The sequence below is a fragment of the Mixophyes fleayi genome, chromosome 3 (assembly GCF_038048845.1).
Source record: "Mixophyes fleayi isolate aMixFle1 chromosome 3, aMixFle1.hap1, whole genome shotgun sequence".
Lineage (NCBI taxonomy): Eukaryota > Metazoa > Chordata > Amphibia > Anura > Limnodynastidae > Mixophyes > Mixophyes fleayi.
This window is the reverse complement of record NC_134404.1, coordinates 28,940,475-28,953,284: the sequence shown is the minus strand read 5'-3', so window position 1 is coordinate 28,953,284 and position 12,810 is coordinate 28,940,475.

Below are 12,810 nucleotides of genomic sequence, written 5' to 3'. Positions count from 1 at the left end.
AATTTAAAAAAGTTTCACAAGTTTAAAACAGATACCATGACTTGAAGGACCTACTCCTACACTTCATTTCTGGTTACAAACTCTCTCAACACGTCATACAAGTTCAGTGCAGCTGTATGTTCTTGATGAACATGAAGTATCAGGATCTGCGTCAGGCGTTTTTGCGTTATGATAGACCTCAGATATGCTTACAGATGGCGAAGTGCGCTAAAGGTGCGCTCCGAGGAAGCAGGCAGAGTCATGATGAGCACCAAGGGCAAAACCACCTGCTGGAGAAGGGCTTTCATTGGGTTAGGCTCCTTACTGAGCTTCTCAGTTAAACCACTGTAGGAGGAGGTTTGCATGCACCTCTGAAGAAGGATATTTTACAGCCATATTGGAGGGAATCAAGTTCAGACCCCGGGACCCACACTGGTGCAGATAAGTAACTGTGGTTAATTTACCTACCTGTCATTCAATAGGGTGCGGACTATATCTGTTCACAAGGGCTGAAGAGTCAGAGATAGATGAGTGGGCAGGAACACGTGCACAACGCTTTTGTTTAATCAGCATTTGAACTTATACCACAATGTGACCTCTCTGGTGTTAAAATAAAGCTGTGGAACTACAAGTCCCAGGATTAATCAAGGATACAAGCTGAGGATCTCACAGCTGTTGCTACAGGAAGGTTTGCATACTGTGACTGTTGTACTTTCCTGCAAGCGATTGAAAGACCCCTAAAGCTGCAAACTGGACATGCTGCATCTATACAGATGGGCCCCAACTTGCAGTGCACTGCTCCATCTGTGTGGTGTGTTTGAGTGCTGCCAGTGTGTGTGTCTGGCAGTATATTGTATAGATATAAGTAAAAATATATACATTCACCCCTTTAGATAATTCCCAGTACCAAGAGCCAGTAAGGTTACCATCTGATATATTGATCCAGTGTATAAGGTTGTAACAATTAATGTTATTGTCTTATGCTGTTGATATTAGAGTCATTGTGTTAACTTGTTGTTCAAAGTAAGAGTTGGGGGTTAACTGCCCCTTCTGACCCCCCCCCCCCCCCCCCCGGTCCCTACTGCTGGACACAAGAAAATAATAAAATCATGGGTTTACGAAGAGCATAAACTAAAAACACAAACTAACTAACTACAACAGGCTCTTTAAAAGCTAAAGTGACAACCATGGTTAACATAGATAGATTTGTACAATGGTAGTACAGAGTTGAAAGCTACTTCCAGAATGCAATTGTTGAGGAACTAGGACCTTTCCATTAAAGTGCATTTCCCTTTTCTGGTAGTTAAAAAGAAAGGTGTGTTATGAGCTGGTTTGCTACTGCTGATCACAGAACAAAAGTATACAATATCAGTGGCGCATGCATGGGGGGTTGTGGGTCTCCAGAAACCCCCCCCTCTGCAAACTAAGTGGCCACCATAGCGGCACTGTCCTATTCAGCAGCCACGGCTCGCTTCTTTGACAGCGCCGTGGCTGCTGTATAGGATAGTGCTGCCGAAACTGAGCTGCTGCGCATGCGCAGCAGCTCTCGCGCGTGTGTTTTTTGTTTGTTTGTTTTTGTCAGGGGGGGGGGAAACCCCTGACAATCCTGCGTGCGCCCCTGCATATAGTATAGTATGTTTTGTTTAAACCATGTATTCTAACACCATTAAATGTACAGTCGGAACAAAATGAGAGAACCCTCTTCCACTATCAGGTGAGGAACAAATTTGAGATGATACCCACTCATGCTCCTTATAGTTAGTCTATGGGGTGACGTATGTGGGGTGAGACGTATGTGCGTGTTTTCTGCACTAAGTGGGTTTTCTCACAAAGTGTATGAAAATGCACAGTTAGACTGTTATGGCTGTCAGGGAGCACCATAAACTTGTAGAACAGGCAGAAGAGGTCTTCATCTGTAGCAAGCCGCCTTTCCCGTAGACCTGTACGTTCTCACAGTTACTTATATGCCCCCAGAACTTAAACTCAGAGTAGTACAAGTTTATGATGTTGCCACAGCGCTGGCAAGGGCCAAATAGGAGGTAGAAATGGAGTCCAGTAAACAGGCCGAGGTCAGAGGGCAATAGCAGACAGCAGGGTGAGGTCCAGGCGAAGGTCGGGGGCCGGCAGGAGGCAAACAAATCCAGAGAACAAGCTAAGGTCAAGGGCACAGGCAATCCAACGAGGTCCAGAAGCAAGCCAGGGTTCATACACGGGAAATCAAACTAAAGTACTCAAAACAGGAGCAGGGACAGAGAACAGGAGCCTAGCTACACTGGGAGCTATAACTGGCAGTGAGGCTCAGTCCTCACTGCCTTAAGTAGTGAGGGGAACCAATAAGAGCAGAGTGCCAGCGAGCCCCCTCCCTAATATATTTTCAGCAGAGGCAGCAGCAAGTGAGCCGTGGCGGCCCGTCGGGAGCAGCGGCTCGTAAGAATAGGCAACACAGGAGCTAACCAATCATCCTTCTCTTCTCTTTTCATCTCCAGGTATGTCCATGCTCTGCTATTCTGAACTACATTAATCTGTGTATCTCATCCCTGCAACTTTGTGTTTAAAAAGTATGTCCATGCTCTGCTGTTCTGAACAACATTGTGGGGTGAAACGTATGTGGGTGTTTTCTACACTAAGTGAGTTTTCTCACAAAGTGTATGAAAATGCACAGTTAGACAACACAGTTGGACAAACATTGGACAACATTTGGTTACTTCCAGGAATAAGCTACATCTGCCACAGCCTATTTCTGCATTTCTAGTCTATCTATACGGAACACTGCAAAAAGGTAATTCTTTAAAATCCCCTAACTTTTTTGCTTTCACTCTTTTATCACAATGTTTAACAAATTGCTTTTCTTGGTCTCTTTTCATGGCATTATCTTTAGGACTGTATCATCTTTCACCCCTCCACCAATACAAACATTTGTCCACATTGCATCTTCATTACTCCACTCACCTCTAGTTAACACCCATGAACTGTTTTCCTATTTATTATCTCTAACAAAAACAGCCTCTACCTGTTGTCAGAAAATAAAAAATCACACATCTTACAATCCCCTTACCTATCTTTCTCTCACTCTGCTTCTATTAGCCGGTGGTATATCACCTAATCCAGGTCCCCCACACTCCTCACACACAGCGTCGGACTGGCCCACAGGACTACCGGTAAAATTACCGGTAGGCCCGGCTACCTTACGGCCACACCCCCTTTTAGATGTGGGCGGAGCTTACCTGGAGGCCCGTTGTTCACACCAGGGTGCTTGCATTCCTCTCCGGCGTCCCCGCTGCTGCGGATGACTGGCTGTCACTGACAGCCAGTCATCTTTCACCTTTCACATGCAATTGCAGCTGCGATCATGTGACCCGCCCACTCACCCTGTCAGCTGATGTTGCCGCGCCGCTGAAGGGAGAAGATCAGAGAGGCTGCATCAATCAACTTTTGGGTAAGTATACTTTAACCAGTTGTTTATATTGTTTGTGCTAAAAAATCATTTATGTATTATAGTTTTTTATCTTGATAACACTGGATTACAATGTTATTAGTATTGGTCTTGATATTAATTTAGCTTTGTTGATCATTACACACACCCAGTATTAGATACACATTACAGTCCAAATAGGTGCGTATGTTTGTATCCTTGTGTGTCCCACTTCCCCCCTGATTTGCGCCCATCCCATAAAACCCTGTAAATTTAAATTTTTTTGAGTACTGTCAGGATACTCTACCCCCTGGGAATAGTGGCAGCATCACCCTCTTCACCTTCTTTTTATTTTTACCAGAAAGTACTAAGGTAGCGCTCATCGTAAAAAGTATATGGGGTCTCCCATTACATCTGTTCTCAATATATATATATATATATATATATATAAAATGTGTGTGAATTGAGAGGACTATTGCAGGCATAATATGAATCGGGGACACTTGCGTGGCGTAAAAATTGTGGGCACTACCGTGTGGCATAGCATTGTTTTGGGGGCACTACTATGTGGCATAGGGGGGCTGCCTATCTATACTAAACTATAGGGGGGCTGACTATACTAAACTCTAGTGAGGGGGGCTGCACAAAGAACACTATAGGGAGGGGGTGATGGGACCTTTAATGCTGAGGTGGTTTGGGTCTATAATTGAATGTGGGTGCTGTTGATTTAATGGCAGGGATGGTTGGCATTTCTAAATTTACCCATTATTTTTTCCAAATAGGGCCCTCAACATTCCTGGATCCAGACAAGCTGCAACTAAAGAAACCAGCAGCCACAGGTGGTAAAAGTGACAACAACAGGTAGGACAGTCTGTCAAATGTTCTGAGTCTAGTGCAGGCTTGGCTAACTTGTGGTACTCCAGGTGTTGTGAAACTACAAGTCCCAGCATATCCTTACAGCAATAAGCTGCTATATATTGGCAAAGCATGCTGGGGCTTGTAGTTTCACTACACTAAGGTGCTAGCTGTCTTTTGTGGACTGACCACTCCCCCTCTAGTGTCTGGTTCCGCCTTTATGATGGCTGACCACACCCCCTTTGGTGGGCCCCTAGTGTTGCATTCCCCGGTGGGCCCTTCATGCCCCAGTCCGACACTGCTCACACACACACACATACATCAGAGCACTACTGCTCTATAGCAACCCTCAAACACATTATCTGTTTCCCCACTCTTCCAAAGTCCTTTAAATGTGCCCTTTGGAATGCACGCTCTGATTGCAACAAACATACCTCCATACATGATCTCTTCCTCTCAAGAAACCTCAACCTTCTGGCAATAACAGAAACATGGCTCATGCAATCAGACACTGCCTCACCTGCAGCACTTTCACATGGTGGCCTCCATCTCACCCACACCCCAGACCTGAAGGCAGACAAGGAGGTTGTGTTTGACTACTTCTCTCCCCACATTTCACATTCACAGTTCTAAAAAATGTCCCATCACTCACGTTCACATCTTTTGAAGTACATGCTCTTTGCATTTTTAATCCATTCTCTCTACGTGTTGCGGAGATCTATCGTCACCCAGGAGCACACCAGCAATTTATTGAGTATTTCTCTGCATGGCTCCCTCACTTCTTATCTTCAGACATCCCTACCCTCATCCTCTGTGATTTCAACATCCCCATTGATAACCCAACTACCAAAGCTGCTTCCAAACTGCTCTCTCTAACCTACTCACTTGACCTCTCCCATCTACTCACCAGGATGACCATTGCCTTGATCTTTTTTTCTCTAGACTATGCTCAGTTTCTAATTTCCCTAACACACCCTTCCCCCTCTCAGATCATCACCTTATCAGCTACACGCTCACCCCCACTGCTCTTACCTTTCTACTGTCTAACTCCACCAAGCCTCCTCATATCCGCAGAAATCTAAATTCTATTAATCTTCAACGATTTTCCACCTCTCTCCAACACCTTCTCTCCCCTATCTCTACATTCTCCTCACCTGAGAAGGCAGTACCTCATTTTCACCAAACCTTAGCAATGGCCCTTGATCAAGTGGCTCTACTACATACTACATGTCGACTTCGATGTCAACTGTGGCACACCACAGCAACGTGAAATCTTCAAAAACTTTCCCGTAAAGCAGAACGTCACTGGTGTAAATCTTGCACCTGTAATGACTTCTTCACATATACTTCTGTCTACAGCTATTATTGAAATGCTCTGGACACTGCAAAACAAACATACTTCCAATCTCTTATCTATGCTAGGGCTTCTAAACCCAAACACCTTTTCAGCACATTTAAATCTCTTCTCAATCCTCCCACCCCGAACCCTCCATCTACTATCAGTGCCCAGGAACTTTTTTCCTACTTCAAGTACAAGATTGATAAGATCAGAATAAAAATGGTATACTCTTCCTGGACAAGCAATCAGCTCAATTCCTTCCCACTACCCTGTGGCATCCTCTCTTCATTTGACCCCACAAATCATGAGGAAATTTCTGTCCTCGTCTTATCTTCCTACTCTACCTCCTGTCCTCTTGATCCTATTCCCTCACAAATTGGTAGATCCGTGTCTCCTGTGCTCATTTCACCTCTAACTAAAATCTGAAATCTCTCGCTCTCTACTGGCATCTTTCCATCACTATACAAGCACGTAGTGATTACTCCTATGCTAAAAAACCAAGATTACGATCCAAACTCTCTCTCAAATTACCGTCCCATCTCTTAGCACCCGTGCCCCTCCAATCTCCTAGAGAGACTTGCCTACACTCGCCTCACACGCTTCCTTTCTGCAAACAATCTGTTGGATCCTCTTCAGTCTGGCTTTCATTCTCAACATTCCACAGAGAGCGCATTGACTAAGGTTGTCAATGATCTTATCACTGCTAAAACTAAACGCCATTACTCTCTCCTAATTCTCCTGCATCTCTTGGCTGCATTTGACACCGTTGGCCACTCTCTTCTCATACAAATGCTGCAATTCCTAGGTCTTCAAGACACTGTTCTATCCTGGTTCTCATTCTACCTTTCTAATCGCTCTTTCACTGTCAATTTCTCTGGGGCCACCTCTGCTCCGCTTCCTTTATCAGTTGGAGTGCTAGAGACTCAGTGATAGGTCCTCTGTTGTTCTCTATCTATACTGCTTCTCTTGGAAATCTAATAAGTTCCTTTTGATTTCAGTATTATCTCTATGTGGATGAAACCCAAATTTATCTATCCTCTCCTGATCTCTCGACATCTGTGTTGTCCCGTGTAACTGACTGTCTTTCTGCCATTTCATCTTGGATGTCCTCTCGCCAACTCAAACTTAATCTTTCTAAAATGGAGTTAATAATATTTCCACCACCAACAAGAGCATACCTGAAATTTCTATTTATGTTGATAACATGACCATAAATCCCACCCCACAAGCTCGCTGCCTAGGTGTAATCCTCGACTCACACCTATCCTTTGTTCCCCACATTGACTCTATATCTAAATCATGTTATATACATATGAAAAACATTTCCAGAATTTGCACATATCTCACACAAGACACTGCAAAAACCTTAATTCATGCACTTTCATCTCCCGCATTGACTTTTGCAATTCCCTCCTTACTGGTGTTCCCCAAAACAGACTCAAACCCCTACAATCTATTTTGCACGCTCTACACTGGTTGCCTGTTTTTTACAGAACCCAATATAAAATACTTTTACTAACCTACAAGGCCATCAATAAAGCTACACCAACATGCATCTCCTCTCTGGTCTCAAAATATCTCTCAACTCGAGAACTCCGTTCTACACAAGATCTGCATCTCTCATCCACCCTCATTACATCCTCCCATTCCCGGGTAAAGGACTTTTTTTCGGACTGCACCCACTCTATGGAATTCTCTCCCTCGCACAATAAGACTTTGCTCTGGTCTACAAAATTTCAGGCGTTCTCTGAAAACCCACCTCTTCAGACAAGCTTATAATATTTCTCAACCACCCTCTACACATCAATACATTACCCTATTACCATCCATTACACAATTTCACACAAGACAAATACCCTCTGACCAACATTGTTGTGTGAGGGCAGCACAGTGGCCTAGTGGTTAGCACATCTGCCTCACAGCACTGGGTTCATGAGTTCGATTCCCAACTATGGCCTTATCTGTGTGGAGTTTGTATGTTCTCCCTGTGTTTACGTGGATTTCCTCCGGGTGCTCCGGTTTCCTCACACACTCCAAAAACATACTGGTAGGTTAATTGGCCGAAATCAAATTGACCCTAGTCTCTCCCTCTCTGTCTGTCTGTGTGTGAGTGTGTGTCTATAGTAGGGAATTTAGACTGTAAGCTCCAATGGGGCAGGGACTGATGTGAATGAGTTCTCTGTACAGCGCTGTGGAATTAGTGGCACTATATAAATAAATGATGATGATGACAGGATCATTTAGCCTATGAGTCATTTTTACCTTTGCAGTCTGTCTGGACTAAAATGCAAAATGTAGACTTAACCTCATGTATCAAATTCCCATTTTCCCATAGATTGTCAGCTTGCGAGCAGGCCCTTTTCACCTTTTTGTCTGTTTTACCCAGTTTGTTTATTAGTTTACTGTGTTTGTCCCCAATTGTAAAGCGCTGTGGAATATGTTGGCGCTAAATAAATAAATGTTGATGATGATGATAGACATTGTCCCCTAAGGACATATGCTTACAGATGTTTTGCTTGTCATATGACCTTTTATCCATATCAGCACTACGCAAATAAGACAAAAAAGACAAGAAAAAGAACCTAGTGCATTATCCTTTTAAAAGTGTGCTGAGTAAATGATTATTAAAATCCACTCACAAACGAAAAATATGGTCGAACATTGTATAGATTAACTACTCATTCTGTAAATAACAACATACAAGTGAATGTAGACAGATAGCGTTATCCAAAGTTCACCCCCATTTGGAACTGCAGTAAAAGGCCACTCCAGATGACAAATGAAATATGTATTAATTCCAATGCGTTTCAACTCCATAAACGAGTCTCTTAAAAGGCTGAATGATAAATGATATTTGTATATTATTTATAGTCCTCTAATTAACAGACTTTCTTTCCACCCGGCATCGTTACTTGAACCAAAACGAGGTTTGGATCTATTAGTTGCGTTGATAGATGTATTCTTGTCCCATAAATAGACAACACAGAAACCAAGGCTTGAGTGCCGTGTGTGGATTGGCCAGTTTCACAGCGAGGCTTTGATATTGCCTATGCATAGAAACCAGGTATGAGTCTGTTTGTATTCAACATCACAATTATATTATGTAATAGTCAACTACAATCGTAACAATATTATAGCACAATAAAATACTATGTATAAATGTTGAAATACCAGAGTATATTGTCTGAGTATAAAATACATGCTAGTGCTGCTGATATTTATCATCATTATTGTGTAACACTCCAGCATCCGCAAGATATATGCTTCCTAAAAGGCTTATTTGCTAATGCATCCACTTCTAATTGTGTCGCAATTGTGTGAACACACCATTACTGTACTCATTGTATGCATGCCTGCCCTTGCCCACACTGTTTTCATTTATCTAGACATAAGTAGATGCAAAAAATATATTTTCCCCCAAAACACTCAAATAATCCATTGTCTTATTGTACACTGTAACATTTATGAAAAAACAAATCTTCAAATATCAGAATAACTATTATTCATTTATTGTCGTGATTGATCAACACAGACAAATCTAACAATTTATTGCTGTGCTATAGATGTGGATTTTTTGATCCTTTCAATGGGTTCAATCACCATCCTAATGTACTCCAGTGCTATGCGAATAGCTGTCTGTCATGTTTTAGTATTTGACCCAATTTTTTTAATGTGTTAGTACTCAGTGGCGCACGCAGGGGGGTTTCTGAGTCTCCAGAACCCCCCACTGCGCTAACTAAGTGGCCGCTATAGCTGCACTGTCCTATACAGCAGCTGCGGCGCTGTCAAAGAAGCGTCCGCGGCGGTGCTGTAGTGTATACAGCACCGCCGCGGATGCTTCTTAGACAGCGCCGTGGCTGCTATATAGGACAGCGCTGAAGAAACTGAGCTGCTGCGCATGCGCAGCAGCTCTCGCGGGGGGGGGGGGGTTTGGGGGGTCGGGGGGGAAACCCCCCGCCCCCGACAATCCTCCGTTCGCCCCTGGTACTAGTTTATTAATGATACAAAATATGTTTGTTTTTAACCACTCTGGTGTCAAATGGTCTCCTATCTAATGTGTTGTCACAATTAAGACCTATAATTGTTTCTTTTTATATACTGAGTACACCTTTTCAGCGCTGTATTTGTTTATATATTCACTGTGATGTCTATATCCAGTACTGGTAAGAAGACTTGCTGAAATATTTTTTTTAATACGTGATTGTATATGTATTATTTTAAAAATTGGAGTTTTTAAGCAATATTACACTAGATGTGATCTATCTGTCCCTCTCTGAGGGAACTAAATGGGAATTGAAAAGGCAACAACTTATGACACATCTATATGCAAGAAAGAATTAAATATTTATGATGGAATTACAATAATTTAGATAGATTATATAGATAGATATATAGATTTTTTTTTATTTAATTTAACTTATATCTGGGAAAGAAAATGAAAGGAGAGAGAAAAAGTCAAAGGACCACATTGAAAATGTAAGTATATTGTTTTTACTTATACTTTATAAAGTACCAACAGTGCTGAGATTCTTTCTTTATTGTATATTGTTTGCTATATTTTGAAATATGTGTGTAATTTTCTGAGGGGTTTTTCAGCTGCAGTTGGTTTGGGAGCTGTGAGCATCTATACACACTTTTTTGAAGTTTACATTCAACATAGAAGAACAATTCTAAACAGAAATGAAGGGGGATTGTCCATGCCTTCTTATTAATAGAATTGTTTTTATAAGCACAGAAATCCCCATTGATCATTCTTAGTTTGAATATTAATATTGGAGTTCTCATTTAGAGTAGTCTACACAAATACTTTGCTGTCCTTGTTCCTGTAACCCTTATTATATCCAGCTTATGGGTAACATAACAACTAAGAAATCAGCATAATATTTACTTTCTGTGTTACATACAAATGAAACATGGGACAGAGGTGAAGCGAGTTCTTGTGATTATGTTACGTAATTGGAGTACACAGGATAGAAAGGTGAAGCTAGTTTTTGAACTATACTAAAAGTAAAGTGTTCAGGTTGCGGGGGAAGGCAGAAATTCCTCCTCTACATCTAGGGCCCTGGCTGCTATTCTCTCACTTCCCAGGTTCAGGTCAGCTCATACCAGCCTCTGTGTCCTAGTGGCAGGGTCACCCATTCAGTCACTAGGAGCTATGAATAGCAACGCCAGAGGGAGTGTTACATAAAGATAAATCTTGCAGCAAAAATGAAATATTTAAACAAAACAGTAACAAATGCTCTGGGCCTTGAGATCTATGCATATAACTAGTTACATCTAATATGAATACATACCTGTAAAAACTGTGGTGCTGTAAAGAGTGAGACATAGTTTCCAATTGGCCCGGCCCCACTGCTACAGGGGATCCACCAGATGTTATGGGAAGTCAAGAGGCCCATTGTTTACAGAGAAAAGTATTTACTTTACCATAATGATTCTAGAATTTCTGTAACTATTACACATGTAAACACAAAAAAATTCTTATTGTTTTAATTCTTACCTATTTATTAACAAATATTTACATAGCACATACATATTCTGTAGTGCTATACAGAGAATATTTTATCATTCACATCAGTCCCTGCCCCAAAGAACTTACAGTCTATATTCCCTATCACACACTCACAGTTTAATTTAATCAGAAGCCAATTAACTCACCTTGAGCAAACCTGCAAAAACAGGAGGAGAACATAGAAACTCCACAAAGATAGGGTCCTGGTGGTGTTAACCACTGTGTGACTGTACTGTCCTTACAAAGATCTCATATTAGCCCCGGTCAAGAATTTAAACCTGCCGAGAGTTTTAATTGTAAACATAACATAACTCTTCTGTCTCCCCCCTCTAACTAGCCCTTCACTGGCTCCCATTCCCCTTCAGAATCCTCTTTAAGCTCCTCACACTCACCTTCAAGGCCCTCGCCAACTCCACTGCGCCCTACATCGCCACCCTCCTCTCTATTCATGCTTCATCCCGCCCTTTCCTTTCTGCCTCTGACCGTCGCCTCTCTTCCCCCCTTATAACCTCCTCCCACGCGCGTATCCAAGAATACGCCCGCGTGCCCCCCTCCACTGGAACAAGCTCCCTCCCTCCATCAGAACTTCCCCATATCTGTCCAGTTTCAAACGGGCCCTAAAAACTCACCTTTTTCTTAAAGCCTTTCAGTCTCCCACTTAACTTCCTACCTTATCTTCTGCCTCCGTCCCTCTACTCTCCCTCTCTCCCCTGCGTCTCTCTGTCTGTCCACCCCTCCCCTTAGATTGTATGCTCCTCTGAGCAGGGCCAACTCTCCTCCTGTTTCCACCACTTCTAACTCTGCTCTCCAGCTACTTAGCCCTCCTCCTCGAGGGTCCTCCACCCCCGTCCTCTCTCGCTCCCTCCTCCCCCCGTCTGGGTGTCTACCTGTCTTCCGTGCCCTCCTTCTTTTGCCTCGTTGTTTGCGGATCCTCCCTCCCCCTTCCCCGCCCTCTCTAGCTGTGCTGTCTCCCATTGTATTGTAATTTGTTTGTCCCTGTACGGAGCTACGGACACCTTGTGGCGCCTTATAAATATAAATTAATAATAATAATAATAACATAAACCCAAGCACTTATACAGTACTAAATTCTATCAATAAATCCAACTTAAACAAAGTATTGATTTTCTCTCCCCAAACTCTTAACAAGTAAGAAATTCCCACACTTTATATTTTTTAACATTTGAAATGTAATTATAAGCTGAAAGTTCAGGGGCGTGGCTTGGCTGCTATCTTGGCAGCACACATTATTCAGAACCTCCATGAGTTCCCGATTTAATCAAATTTAGTGATTTATCGCTCCCAGTTACTCAAAACGTTAGGGACTTCACCTTCATCATCACCAATTATTTATATAGCGCCACTAATTCTGCAGCGCTGGACAGAGAACTCATTCACATTGGTCCCTGCCCTATTGCAGCTTACAGTCTAAATTCCCTAACATGCACACACTCAAACAAAGAAAGAGAGACTAAGGTCAATTAGATAGCAGCCAATTAACCGACTGGTATGTTTTTGGAGTGTGGAAAAAACCAGAGCACCCGGAGTAAACCCACGCAAACACAGGGAGAACATACAAAATCCATACAGATAAGGTCATGGTCAGGAATCGAACTTATGACCCAGTGCTGTGACGCAGAAGTGCTAACCACTAAGCCACCTGCTACCCACAAGTCTGTTTACCGATGTTGCTGCTGATCTAGTGCCTATCCT